The sequence below is a fragment of the Cupressus sempervirens genome, chromosome 9, assembly GCF_028749045.1.
Source record: "Cupressus sempervirens isolate cs-2001-9-10 chromosome 9, ASM2874904v1, whole genome shotgun sequence".
Taxonomy (NCBI): domain Eukaryota; kingdom Viridiplantae; phylum Streptophyta; class Pinopsida; order Cupressales; family Cupressaceae; genus Cupressus; species Cupressus sempervirens.
Genome location: NC_143126.1, coordinates 440,739,652 through 440,755,518, shown reverse-complemented (window position 1 = coordinate 440,755,518; position 15,867 = coordinate 440,739,652).

Genomic DNA, 15,867 nt, shown 5'->3' with positions numbered 1-15,867 from the left:
TTTCAAGGTGCATAGGTGGCATAAATAGAAAAATAAGAAAAATAGTTGTCATTCCAATTATAGAGCTGTATAGGTGGCATTTTAGAAGTTTTTAGAAAGTTCCTTAAATCATGCATTTAATATTTGTTGTGATCCATAAAAGAAATGCAATTTTCTAATTGGCCACATGATGGTGCTTAGTTGTATTTGGGTATGAATTTAATTTTTTTTTTGAGGAAGTTGTATTTACCTTTTATCCCACATTGGTTGTGTTTGTAATATCCTGGATGGTGAGTGCCTATTTAAGCAACGCATATAAGCTCTTCAAGTAGAAGCTCTTCAAGTGTAAGCTCTTGTAGTGAAGGTTTCATGGTGTAATCTCTTGTAGACAAGCTTGGAGGTGAAAGATCTTATTGTGTAAGATCTTGAGAGGAAGCATTTTCTTGGTGAATCTCTTCTTTGTGTAACTTCTCTTGGTAGAAGCTCTTAGTGTGAAGGCTCTTCTTGTGGAAGAATTCATATCTATGATGTCATATTATTGATGATGTAATATTTTTCAAGTATAATAAAAGAATTCTTTATGAAGCATTTTGTCAGCTCTTTGTCTCCATATTGTTGTGATTTTAGTTGTGATTTGGTAACGATGGTGTGGCCCTTTGTCAAATGGTATCAAAGCGGGAGTTCCTGAGTGTGTGGACAAATCCAAATGTGAGGCAGTTTGCATGAGGACCTTGGTTTGGGTGAAGTTTTATAGAAGAATTTCTTGAGTGTGTAGACAAATCATCGACTATGAGGCAATTTGTATGAGGATCATGATTTCAACTAAGTGTATAGATAGATCACTAATTACGAGGTAGTTTACACGATGTTCTTGTGTTGCAAGAAGTTTGTCTTATATAGAATTGAGAATGGAGAAGACAAAGAAGAAGATGAATTTTGTCATTAGATGGATTTTGAGGATTCCTAAACTTGAGAAAATTAGAGCAAGAAATCAAGAGGCATTGCAAGTTGCATTCTTTGATTTGTAGAAGCAAGTGAATGAAATAGAAGTAGAGTTGTAGAAGAGAAGAGCATGTCACTCAAAAAGAGATGTTGACAATTATTTGGATGTAGAAAAGAAAGAAGATCCAGTGGCATATTACACATGCAATACAAAAGAAGAGCAAGATGATGAAGAGGAAAATATTTGTGAACTTGAAGTTGAAGAAGATGAGAGAGAAGAGGAAGAGCATCAAGATGATAAGATTTGTGAGCCTGAAGTAGATGAAGATGATTTGAAGACTATAGTAGTAGAGGATGCATACAATTCCTTGGTTGGAGATCAAGCAAGTGAAACAGTTACATGCATTGTTGATGACATGGAAGAACAAGTCAAAGATGAAGATTTGAAAGAGGTAAAATTCTATGAATTATGGGATGTTGAATTTGACATGAATTTGAAAGATAATGATGATGGTTTATATGAGGATCTTTTTAGTGATGTGTGGTATGGAAAGGAATATTGGTATGGGGTTGTTGAGTTTATTAAAGGTGTATTTAATTCAACAAGAATGGATGAGGATAAGAGTTATACTTGGACAGAGTTCATTGCAGAGGAGTATTTTCAGTAGCAAACACTTATTCCAGCTAAGTGTTGGAAAAGAAGAAAGAAGGAAATATATCGGCTACTTCATTTTGGGAATCCATATTCAAAAAATTGTTCCTACCATGGGTGTTTGATGCAGGAGCATCTTGCATCAAAAATTAAAGGGTGCACGTTGAAAGTAATATTTAATATTAAATTTTTTTTTAAATTGTGGATGAGAGAGAAAGTGACAAAAATTAGAGGAAAATAAATTTTTTTTTTAAATTAAGAAGGAGAAATGGGGGAAAGAGGAATTTCTATTTTCAAGGTGCATAGGAGGCATAAATAGAAAAATAAGAAAAATAGTTGTCATTCCAATTATAGAGGTGTGTAGGTGGCATCTTAGAAGTTTGTGGAAAGTTCCTTAAATCATGCATTTAATATTTGTTGTGATCCACAAAGGAAATGTAATTTTCTAATTGGCCACATGATGGTGCTTAGTTGTATTTGGGTAGGAATTTAATATTTATTTTAAGGTAGTTGTATTTACCTTTTATCCCACATTGGTTGTGTTTGTAATATCCTAGATGGTAAGTGCCTATTTAAGCAAGGCATATAAGCTCTTGTAGTGAAGTTTTCATGGTGTAATCTCTTGTAAGAAAGCTTGGAGGTGAAATATCTTAGTGTGTAAGATCTTGAGAGGAAGTATTTTCTTGGTGAATCTCTTCTTTGTGGAAGTTCTCTTGGTGGAAGCTCTTGGTGTGAAGACTCTTATTATGGAGAAGTCATATCTATGATGTCATAGTGTTGATGATGTGAGAATTTTCAAGTTTAATAAAGGAATTATTTATGAAGAATTTTGTCATCTCTTTGTCTCCATATTTTTGTGATTTTAGTTGTGATTTGGTAAGGGTGGTGTTTCCCTTTGTCACTTGTGGCTTTTCACTTGAGGTAGATATCTTTTGTTAACTTTATCTCATGATTTTGGTATTTGAGTTATACTTGGTATATGTATGTTGTTTTGTCATGTGATGTTGGTATTGGATTGAGTGATTATTCTATTTAGATTATCTTTTCTTCTTAAGTAGATGGGTTACCCTTGAGGTAGTATTGACTATTGGGATTCCTTACCTAGGAATGTTTCATGTTTTATTAGTCGTATGTGGCTCGTTCATTATCTTCCCTACATGGCAGGAGTGGAAGCTTGACTAGATAATCACATGGTTAGGAGGTAGTGTCTTCTTACCATTTGGGTTCTGCTCTCATTGCCATTTGTTGGATGTTTGAGGATGCAGTTGTACCTTTATCATTCTTATTCTTATCTTAGAGACTTCTATTCAGTTGATGTATATATGTTATCATGTATTCTGATGTATTGTATCTATTCTCACATACCCTATGACATGTGTAGTGGATGTTGTTCATTGATGTACTTTCATTGTATTTGATGTATCTATGCATTTTCTTATGAGATTAGGTATCTGTTAGTTCTCTATGATCATGATACATTGTACTTGAAACTTAAACTAATTATTATAAACTTCTTAACGTGACTCAATGTAAAGGAACCCTTGCGGAATTGAAATTGATTTATAATTTCTTATGTGTTCTTGAGGTGTATGTGTGTATTGCTTCTGCATTAATGTTATCTTGTTGCTATTTAAATTTTCTTTGAAATAGTTCAATAAATATTGTAACTTGTTAGGTTTTTTTCTCTTGGCTTCCCGAGCAAGGCATTACATCCGCAACTTGTAATAGAAAAGAGGTTTTTTGGTATTGATGGAGGGCTTACCTTGATCAAACCCCAATTTAGGAATTAACCTTGAATTGAAATAATTGAAATTTCATGAATGTAAATTAAATGTACGAATTCATTTCATAGTAGTAGAATCTCTTGAATTGAATGCAATATGCTTACTTCACCATTTGATGTGGATCAAGAAGATGAAGATGAATAGATGTAGAAGATGTAACAAAGGATCTTGAATGGATTAAAGGAGATCTTAAAGATAACCCCCTCAATTGCTTGAACCCTTGATCTTCAATGGCATAATTACTTGAAGGATGCTTGAAGACTTGAAAACTTAAAATCTTGAATGCTTGAGTGGTTGAACTTGTGAATGCTTGATGTGAAAATAAGGAAATGAAAGGGTTTATAAAGTGCTCATAACTAACTAACTACTGTAGGCCAACCTTCCTATGAATTAACATCCCAAATCTATCTAGTCACATGACCCAAACAAAGGACCCAAAATAGGGCCCAATTAGAGATGCATTGTGACATTAACAACCAAGGCCCAAAACCTCCAAGATCCCTCTAAGATCCAAAAATAGGTCATGGATCCTAGAAATTGGGCACATGATCCAAGATATAATCATTTCAATATGAGAGAAGATTCTAAGTAATTAAATTAAGGCTGAGAGGACCTAGGTGAAAAGATCCTACCTCGACATTTATGCCATGAAAATAGGAGCTTTAAAGAAGATCTATTAGGTTTTACCCCAATTCCACCTAAGAGAAAGAATATAAAGGGAAAGAAAGAAGAAAAGGTGTGAGGAGATTGATGATCTTGTATTAAATAGGTGATAACCCCTCATTAAATTGGAGTGCTTGCAATTTAAGACAACACACCCAATGAACTCCTTAGTCTTGTTTATTGGATTTATGATCACTGTAACTCATCCCTTTTCTTATTAGTTTCTTTACTATGTGAAAGCTTCTCATTAGCTTAGCATATATAATCAAAATATCTAGAGAGAATTATTCTACATCCCAAAGTCTTCTGAAGGTGAGTTATTTCTCTAGGTGAAATATGTACTTCTTCCTAATGAATTTTATATAGGTATGAATAACAAGCTTAGTATGATATTAAATGTGTTTTTTATCTACTTTTTCTCTCTATCATGTTTTTTCTTTTAGGGATATGTGTTCACTATTTTACCAAATATGTCAAATTAATTGATCATTTCAACTTTTAGTCACTTCCTCTTAATGGCAGAGACTAATATTTTCAACTGTCTCTTCTAAATTACTCGTTTCTTCATAAATAGTGAAAGATGCAAAACACCCCTTTATCCTATGGTTGTGGTAATATTCTTTATTAAAATAATTTTTTGAAATATTAATTCATATGTTTTCATTGGTGCTTGATATTTTTCCCATTGGTTTTTATAAATTTTCCTACTAAGGAAATTTTGTAGAAAAAATGTCTAGTTATCGATGTGTCCCTGGCCATAATGTGTCTCCTACATGAAATCACATGTGACATCTATACAAGGTATATGGCATGAAAGTGATTGGTCTTGATATTACCTTTTCTTCTACTCATATTTCTCAGTTTCTATTTTCTCTTTGCTATTTTATTTGAGTTTTTGTTTCTTCATGTCTGCACTGATGAAATATGTGATTGAAGAAGCTACAAAGAAGGACTTTCTCATATTTCTACAATTTACTAGAATGGATTTGTTTCTACTAGTGCTCATGGAAGTGCTCTCAAGAGAGGAGGAAGTAGGGTTTATGTATATGTTATGGGATGAAATTAGCAGTTCTTGCTCCTAATTGCCATTTCTTTGAAAATCTCATTTAATTGAGTGATGATTCTCTCACCTAGTTATTTGTCTTGTATGTGAATTTAATAATATTTCCTCTTGTTTCATTGATGATCCTTTGTATTTGGGTTGTGTTTTTTTAAGCTGATTTTATACCCTAGCTTCATATTTTTATCTAATATAAGATAGATTGACTTTGTTCTTCTAGAGGACATTCATACTTTGCAGTTGGATGTTCTATTTGAGAGTGTTACAAAAGATGCAATACAAACTGCAATGGAAATGTTTGGGTGCATAAATATACTTGTCAATAATGTGGTCATCCATTGCATTGGCCCCATTATTGAGCTTCCTATTGCACTTTGTCCATCAAATTTTGACACCGGTGTTTTTGGTATATTAGTTATTTTAGTACTTGATTTAAGCAATACTATTTTTAGGAAGAGGATTTGCCAATAAATAGATTTATAAATTTTATTTTTCGTCATTTACAAGGTAAGATGTGAATGAAAAAGTTTTTGTGATGCATATGGCATCACGAATGAAGGGGGAAAATAGTGAATGAAGGAAGCATTTTGGTGTTGGTTCCTAGTCCATGGATTGGTGCAGACTAGACCTCCAAATCAACAATGCAAAATTTTTAAGTCATTAAAAACTTTATTTTATTTTTTCAAGTTTTTTGAAATTCTCATTTGTTTTTCTTTTCTTTCATCTTTTTTTGATTTACTTGTCTCCAATGGCATCTCTTCACAATATGAAATCTTATTATTTATTTGTTTTTCATAATCATGAGTCATCAATTTAAACTAAAGTAGCAGAGTTTTTCCAAAGACACCTCTTTAATGTTTGTTATACCAATTTTTTATTGCAAGATTAGAAATATCTGCTAAACTAAAATAGGACACCAATATGTTGAAAGTCAAAAATAATAATTCATGGGTTATATAATGTGGAAGTTGGGTTGTTTGACATATCAACTCATTTTGTGAATTAGGAGATTTTGTTACAACTAATTTTAGGATCAAGTTTCCTTTCCAGCCACAACAAATTCAAATGAAATATTTTTTCTTTTTAAGTAAATCCACTTAGAATAAATTTATAACTTCAATTTTATTTTAGAAAAAGTTACATCCAATCAAATTCTATTCAAACCAAAAACTCTTGATTGTCTCCACAATCAATAACTAGCTTCTCTCCCTTGATTCCTATTACCCATTTTCACCTATAAGCTCAATCAGGTAGATCCCTTGCTTGCTAAGCAATGATTAAGAAATCCAAAATGTTCATTTATTATATGTCTTATAATAATTGCTTTGATCCATTCATGCACATAGATATTACATTTTATGAAGAAAAGAAAAGCAAAATAGAATAAGTTGATACTATTGGAAATCTAAGAGTAATTGAGAGGGGAGGTGTGATCAATTACCACTTAAATTAATCTCAAATCCCTTAGATTTAAATATAAATCAAAACTAAACTTGGTTGCAACTCAGTAAGCACACAAGAAAATGTTGTAACTTGGCAAACACTAAAATAGCTTGGTGAATGCTTAACATAAAAATCTTAAGATGTTATCTATGATTGATAGAACTTTTACTTAGTTGTAAACACATAAGACAAATAACATGAACACAAGATTTTAACGTAGAAACCTAATTTGGGGAAAACCACCAATTGCAACTAGTTAGTGATTTTCACTCTTCTAAAGTGAGCCCTATTAGGAGCCAACCCTGTTAAAGATTACAAAATGCACTGTTAGGTGTGACCCTATTAGAGGATTTAATCACCCTGTTAGGAGTGGCCTTGTTAGAGGTCTTTAGACAATTCAATAGAAATGCCACCTTTTTAGAGGATTTACAAATAGTTGTTGAGCCAACTCTGTTAAGAGATTTAGATTACTGCTATAATGGTTAGATAGTAACAATGAGATGACTTGATTCCTGATGAAACTAAATTGCTAATTACAAATCTCAATTTTGGCTTTTATACTTGATCCTTCCTGATCGAATGTATCTTTGCATATCAACAAGGATATTTTTCTTATCCTTCTAATTCACTTCCTCTAATCATCATCAAATATTCAATTATATTCCACTTATGATTCTTCTATAATCCTCAACTTGACCTCTTGTGTGTGTGTGTGTGTGTGTGTGTGTGTGTGTGTGTGTGTGTGTGTGTGTGTGTGTGTGTGTGTGTGTGTGTATACATACATACATACATACATACATACATACATATATATATATATATATATATGTATGTATGTATGTATGTATGTATATGTATCTATACATACATACATACATACATACATACATGTATGTATGTATGTATATGTATCTATACATACATACATACATACATACATGTATGTATGTATATGTATCTATACATACATACATACATACATATATGTATGTATGTATGTATATATATGTATCTATACATACATACATACATACATACATATGTATGTATGTATGTATGTATATAGATATACACACACACACACACACACACACACACACACATATATATATATATCTTACATATTGTCAAGTTGGCTTAATTACGACTTAGGATAATTAATATTCATCTTCTCAATCGGCTAGAACCAACAAATAATTCAATTGAACTTAATATGCCAAAACAAAAAAAATCTTTTGTTAGCCGACCCTACTTGGTAGATACTAACTCAAAGCAATTTTCCTATGTTAACCAAGTGAACTCAATTAACACTGCATATTAACAAAGTTCCTTTTGTAACTAAGTGAGCTCAGTTAACACCAATTCCATCCAACATTTCCTTTATTAACCGAGTGAGCTCAGTTAACACTCAACTTCTGAAAACTTTCCTTTGTCACCCGAGTGAACTTGGTAGATATTGTCCTTATGAACTAGGCAAACTCTGGAATGCTCAGCAGACTCAAGAAACTATCTTCAATTCCCAAGTGAGATCAGCATACACTGATTGGCAATGATATGACATTTTATGTTACATCAAAGACAATACACAATTAATCAATTGTTTCCAACAGATACATCATTTGAATATTTTCTAAAGATCTAACATCTTTATTCATCAAAGTTATTATTGCTTCACACAAGATGTAATAAAGCAGAGCTTGAATTTGTAACATGAATACATATGTAAAAAGATAAATAAGGCATGAGAGAATGATAGGATCCATTCATTGCATGAATGACTGGCAGTGATAATGTTGCTTGGACCACTTTCTCTCCTCATGTCTTACTACTCCCTCTTTCTTATCCTCCATTACCAAATCCTAAAAGTTGAAACAAGAGGGGGGTTAGATCCAATGGATCTAAGAAAAGACTAGCCTACCTTACCATCATACCCCACACATGCATTCATATTGTCAAATCCCAAACCCTAACTTATATTCTAAGTAGATAATGTTATGTGTAACAAAAGAAGGATTAGTGACATGTAGATGCAAATCCATCTCCCACAAGGTTTTAAACCAAACATGTCACTGATAAATAGGAATTAGATATGATGATATAAGAGCAATATTAAAGGGACATACACTAATAATGCATGAAATATTTTATTATATTTAATGTAGATTGTTAGAAACAAATTAGTTGGGTGCTTAAGGGATGATGTTCATACTAAAACCTTACAAGTCAATTAGGATAGAAAGTAATGGTTTTGGAAACAAATGACATTAGTTGATGACGGGAGAATGTAAAGTGGATTTTATCAAAGGTAGATATGGAACAACAATAATACAAATGGCATAATAATTCAAATATGCATTGCTACTGCATCAAGATAAAAGGGTATCAAATGAATGAAAGGGTAGATGCAATATTATAACATTTATAACCAGCATTCATGTTATGAAAGAATCAAAAATTTAGTGCAATGATGACTTTTAACAATGAATACAAGTAATAGACCCGTGCAAATTCAATATGAAGAAAGAGAATAATCATTTGTATTGATGCTAGAAATTGAAGGAAAATGATACTTTCAGTAGAAGACAATTGATATTGTACAAGGTTCACATAGTTAATAGAAAATCCAATGAATACAACAGGCCTAAGTACATTAAAAAGGAAGCATGGTATGTATAATCAGAGAGATGATGCTCAGAAAAATAATTAATTAACAATATTGTTGTAATGTCATTTCATGGTCAACTTTAGGCAGAGACCATACAGAAATGAATCACAGTCACAGTACCTATCATACAATAGAGAAAAAAGAACAACCTACCAATGTTAATGGGAATTCTAGTTACAGTAGAAAGATTAATTTTTCAGGATTACATTATTTGATTTAAAGATAATTGGGTCATTACGAGGGAAGAAATATGTAGAGAAGTGTCAATTAAAATAAGTTGTATGTGGGTAAAATTTAAGTAAGAAGACTATAATGGGGATTCTGTACTACATACAAGTCACAATTGCAAAATTTTGGAAAGGTGTTTAGTTTAAGCTTTTTGTTCCATTTAAACCTACAACCTTGTAAGTAAAATATAGTAAAAACTAATACAAGAATCAAGGAGCCTCTCATTATTAGAAAACACAAAAGTACTCTAGCACTTGACTTTTTTAGAATCCTTTGCTAGATCAATTAAATGGAATTTGCAAAAATACTTTCTTATAATCAAATAGTGGCATGAAAATCACAACATGATATACATACCTATAAACAAATGATAGTCTTAGTAGAGACTCAAATGGATTAATAGAAGGGGATAGATAGCATTTATCAAAGAAATCAAACAACGAACTGCATTTGAGTGTTCATGATTGTTTCTATAATAGAGTGTAAAAGAAATAAGAAATCTATTTTACAAGAAAAATAAAGTTAAGAATAAGTGATGCCACAAGTGATAGTGAATAGTGGGAAGTTTTCCATTTTTTTACCTCACACAAAGTTAGCTCAAAATAGAGAGCAATCTCAAAACATGTTTTTACCTTAGAGAGAGTTATCTTATCATGCATTGGCTACCATAAACTCAAATCAATATGAGTACCTTATGTTGCTAGCACATTGTTCCAACTCAAAAAATGAAGTAATTTGTAATTGAAAATACAAAGCGTATACAATCTACAACATATGTAGAATCTATAAAAGAAAATTTTCTTTCAAACTTTCAAAAGCAAGAGAAGCCCAACATGTAGCGTTCAAGTTTACTAAAAGAGGTATGAATGAACTTGTCATAGGAAGATATAAACATGTGGGAGAAAGGAAAGTTGAAGTTCACAGTCATGTATAGGCCCATGCAAGAAATGAATATTTCAGTGAATGTTTTAATCAATTTTCATAGTCGATGATGTTGAGTTCTCTCAAATTCAAGAGTCCTAAAAAAATACAAATGACTACTAGGGTTTTCCCAAAAATCACAATCAAATAGCAAACATAAATTCAACATCAATGTTGGGCAAAATCCGCAAGAGGAAAGCCTGAGTATGGGTCCAAAAATGTATGTAAACTCAGCACATATTAGGAAGAGGGAAATACATTTCCTATTATGAGTCATCTTGCCCTACAAGGGCTCATTCAATCACATAATTATAGAAAAAAATATATATATTGAAGGACACAGTAAGAAAATTTTCAATTTACTTCAAACCCGGAGTAGCCAAGAAAGGAAAAATTACATGAAAGCTCTAGAAGATATAAAACCCAAATGCCCATGGCCATATAAATCAACAGGAAAATTGGTTGAGTTTTAGAGAGGTTTTTGTATCCAGTGATACCCGTGGTTGCAAAACAAGAGAACATAGCTCTAGCAAAATAGGTCATCGCCATGAAAATCAATAGCAAATGCCATTCAAATTCAATAGAAAGTGCATAGCATGAAAGTTACAGTGAGTGCAATATGGATTTCAAATTTTCTTCAAACCAAAGCACAGATTCAAAAGGAGAAGAAATCCTCATGTTTTCCAAGCTTGCAATCCTATGTGTAAACTAGAAAACTGGTAATTTTTTTGAGGAATATCTCAAAAAAGAAAGACCGAGGTTGGGTGTTCTTAAATAGTCTTCTTTAAAACCCTTTTTGACAAAAAAAAACTTCACAGAAAAATTCAAAGTTTCATTTTCTTCATACATGGGTTAGGTATTTTAGTCTCCAACAAATATGATGATAAAATGACCTCCTAAATGTGAAACAAAGAAAACTCTTCATTTTTCTACAAGATACTGGGAAATCAACAAAATTATGATATTGCTATCAGGATTCAAGTGTGTAGTTTTTGAGTTAAACTTATTAACCTATATTTCATGAGTAGCAGTTCAAGAAATCCTTCTCTCATTAAAATGGATGGAACACTTAACACTCATTGGATCTAGGTGATGCTCACAAAGATGAAGCACTAGGACCTGGAAGGTCACCCATCCCATTATAACTGCACCTCAAGTATGCTTAACTACAGAGAATCCTCCATGGTTAAACCCACTCCTCTTGCAACCCCATTTAGAAAGCCTTCAACAAGTGTTATGCCTTATGAACCATTCATTAGAAAGACCCTTAAGCTCATCAATTGATAAGTAGGAGTTATTTTCTATAGCAATTCAAATTATGATATTGCTATCAGGAATCAACTATGTAGTTTTTGAGTGAAACTAATTAACCCATATATCATGAGTAGTGGTTCACATAACCCATCTCTCATAAGAATAAATGGAACACTTAATACTCATTGGATCTAGGTGATGCTAATAGTGGTGAAGCGCTAGGACTTCTGGGGAGATCGTGACCCATTCCAATACTACTCCAGCTTGAGGACACTTAACTAGGAAGTTTCCTCCATGGTTAAACCAACTCTTCTTGTGACCCCATTTGCAAAACCTTTACCAAGTATTGTACCTTATGAGCCATTCATTAGAAAGCCTCTTAAGCTCATCAATTGATAAGTAGGGTATATTTTCCACAAGTCAAAATATGATATTCTATTAGGATTCAACTAAGTAATTTTTTAGTCAAACTCATTGACCCATATTTCATGAATAGTGGTTCACACAACCTATCTCTTATTATAATTAATGGAATGGTTAGCACTCATTTGATCTAGGTGATGCTTATAGAGTCACAGTAGTACTAGGATGGGTGACCTCTTGGGAAGTCTCGGTACTTCACCTCTATGAGAATCACCTAGATCCAATGAATGTTAAGTGCTCTATTCATTCTCATGGGAGATGGGTTATGTGAACCACTACTCATAAAATATGGGTCAATGAGTTTGACTCAAAAACTATACAGTTGAATCGTGGCAGCAATATCATAATTTGACTTGTGGAAAATATCTCCTACTTATTAATTGATGATCTTGAGAAGATTTCTAATTAATAGTTCATAAGCCACAACACTTGGTGAAGGTTTTTCAAATGAGGTTGCAAGAAAAGTGGATTTAACCATGGAGGAAACTTTGTAGTTAAGCATGCTCGAGATGGAGTAAAATTGGGATGTGTGGCCTCCTGATAAGTCTTGGTGCTTTACTTCTATAAGCATCACCTAGATCTAATGTGTGTTAAGTATTTCGTTCATTCTCATGATGGATGGGTTCCATGAATCACTACTCATGAAATATGGTTCAATGAATTTGACTCAAACTATACAGTTAATCCTAATAGCAATTTCATTATTTGACTTGTGGAAAATATCTCCTACTTATCAATTTATGAGCTTAAGGGGATTTCTAATGAATAGTTCATAAGACACAAGACTTGGTGAAGATTTTGAAAATGGGCTTGTAAGTAGATTGGTTTTAACCATGGAGGTTACTTTTTAGTTAAGCATGCTCAAGCTAGAGTAGTATTGGAATGGGTGACCTCCCATGAAGTCCTGGTGCTCCACCTTTGTGAGCATCACCTAGATCCAATGAGTGTTAAGTGTTCATTTCATTCTCATGAGAGATGGGTTGAGCAAACAACTACTCATGAAATATGGTTCAATGAGTTTGACTCAAAAACTACATAGTTGAATCCTACTAGCAATATCATAAATTGACATGTTGTGGAGAATATCTCACACTTGTCAATGAATAGAATAACAATCCAGATTTGTTAAAAACCCTATTTAGATATCAATAGAAGAGTTGATGAAGAAAATAAAAGGTGTATAGTAAAAAAATTGCTCACTAAAGGCAGTTCCTGTATAAGGCATGATGTCATATCTCATAGTCTTTCCTACACCGAATCCACCAAAAATACACCAATTCAAGCTTCATGTAGCTTGGTTGTCAATCCTACATTTGACTATATTTCAAAAAACTCCCAAAGAAAATTGAATAATACTTTATGTTTTTTGGATTTGATACATCTTTTTGAGGAATTCTTTAAAACATTTTCAAATCTGTTTTGAATTTTGATAGGATTTTAATCCATGTTTTGTTAGCATGAATGGTGACGATACTAATTTGGGGAGTATCCTAAGCATTGGAGAGTATTGGCATGTTGTATTCATGATTGTGTTCATCATTGATGGCAACATAGCATGGTTTCTATAAAGGTTGGTTGAGTAGAAAATAGAGATCTTAATTGTATGGACATTGGTTTGATCGTTTGGTGTTGCGCAATTATGGAATTGTTTGACATAGTATCCTGATGATGTGGTCGAGTGTGCAAAGTCTAAGTCAAAGAAGTATGGAAATTGTACCAAATTTACAAAGAGAAGTTCAAAGATAGAGTATTAGGAAAGCAGTTCTTGAAGTGTTTTCGCTATCTTATATCTGAGATGTAATAAGAAGATGTGTAGTCAAGCAGTGACTAAGGACAATCTTTTGGTGATGCCAACAACCTTGCAAGTCCTAATATCACACATGTGAATTTTTGTATAGACTATGAGCTAACAGTGATATTATAATTATAATTAATTAATTATCTTCTTATAATTAATTGGGAATGCCTCAAGCCTGACTCAAGCAATTATTATGAAGATATGGTATAAAGGAAAGATGTTTTCCTTGTTTGTAAGAAAGTGGGAAATCTATTAAAGTGTGAAGTGTGAAAAGTAGAAGAGTTATTACTAAATGTGTGCAAGCAATCCAAGGGATTATTGGATGCAAGTTTTGTTATCTAGTTACAAGATCAGAAGGAATAAAGGTCTAGTTGATAGGATTGAAGAAGAGGAAGAAAGTACATTTCATTTCTATTATTCTCTTAACAAGGATTCAAAGTCTCCTAATAGGGACTCACATGTATTGAATATATTCATAGACTCCTAATAGGGTCCATCCTCTAACAAGGAATATTAATATTAGTACATCATCTTCTGGGTACCATCCCCACTGGGGTTTTCCCTCTGATCAAGGGTTTCCCTAGTTAACATATCTAGTGTTTTTGTGAATGAGTATCTTATTGTGGTTTTATTTTATATTGCTTGTATGGTTAAGTTTGTTTAAGGTTGATAATTGTGATAATATTTGGATAACTAATTCACCCCCTCTTAGTTATATTGGTGGACTATATATTCTAATAATTAGTATCAGAGCATCAAGTCCTTGAAGGATAAGCTTAACAACTTGGGAGATTGATGATGAATCTTTTCACAAAGGATAGTCCTAGATTTGATGGGGCCAACTATGACAATTGGAAGGAGAAGATGAAGACTCATCTATTGTGCACGGGTCTAGGTTATTAGATCTTGACAAAGAGTAAGAATAAAATTGTTGAAGAAGAAAAGCTTGAAGGATGCAGTGAAGATGAGAGAGACTTATTCATATGTAACATGACAAAAAGAGAAGCTCTATTATCATCTCTTCCAGAGAATGAATACAGTCAGGTAAAGTCACTTGAAACATCTTATGAAATTTGAAAAGCATTATAATCTACTTTTGAAGGTGATACACATGCAAAGAGAATGAAATTGTAAAATTGGATATGTGCATTTCAAGATGCTAAGATGATGGAAGATGAATATTTAAGAAGTTATATCAGTAGAATACCAAAAATTGTTGCAGGAATTCAGTCTCATGGTGGAACCAAGGAAGAAGATGAAGTAATATGGAAGATATTGAAAAGCTTGACACCACCATTCGAGCCAATAGCTCAGATGATTCAACTAGTAATGCCCTGCACTAAAGATTTCACAAAGGAAACTTTGCTTGGAAGATTAGAATCTATAGAAGTAGATCTGAGACCATATGAACATCTAGCTAGAGTCAAAACAACTTTCATTACTTTGAACATTTGACCTAATCTAACAAGGAGTGCAAGCGCACGTGGAGATTTTGCTAGTAGCAGTAGATCTGATGAAGACAAGAAGGTTAAAGAAGGAATAGCTCTTCTTGTGAGAAGTGAAAAAGATGGTAAGAAAATCTTTAAATGTTGGACTTATGATGAATTTGGTCATTATGCATCTAAATGTCCAAAAAGAGAGAAAAATTATAAGGGAAAGTCTAAGCCTAGAAGAGATAGAGATAGAAATTATTTTTATGCAAATGAAGATGAAGAATCTGATGAGAAAGGTCAAAGTGAAAGTGATGATAAATTGGGATTTTTGGCTATCAAGGAAGAAGATCTTGATAAAGAAATTAGAGAAGAAAGAGCTCTAATTTCCCAAGTGCAAAATAAATATTATTGGATAATAGATAGTGATTATTCACATCACATGACTGGTGATATGAATAAGTTTATTAAGTTCAAGAATCATGATGAAGGTATTATTAGAGTTGGCAACAATGCAGCATGTCATATAACAAGAAGTAGATCTGTTAATCTTAATGGTAAAACTAAAACTAATGATGTTTATTTTGTTGATGGATTGAAGCATAACTTGTTGAGTGTTGGTTAG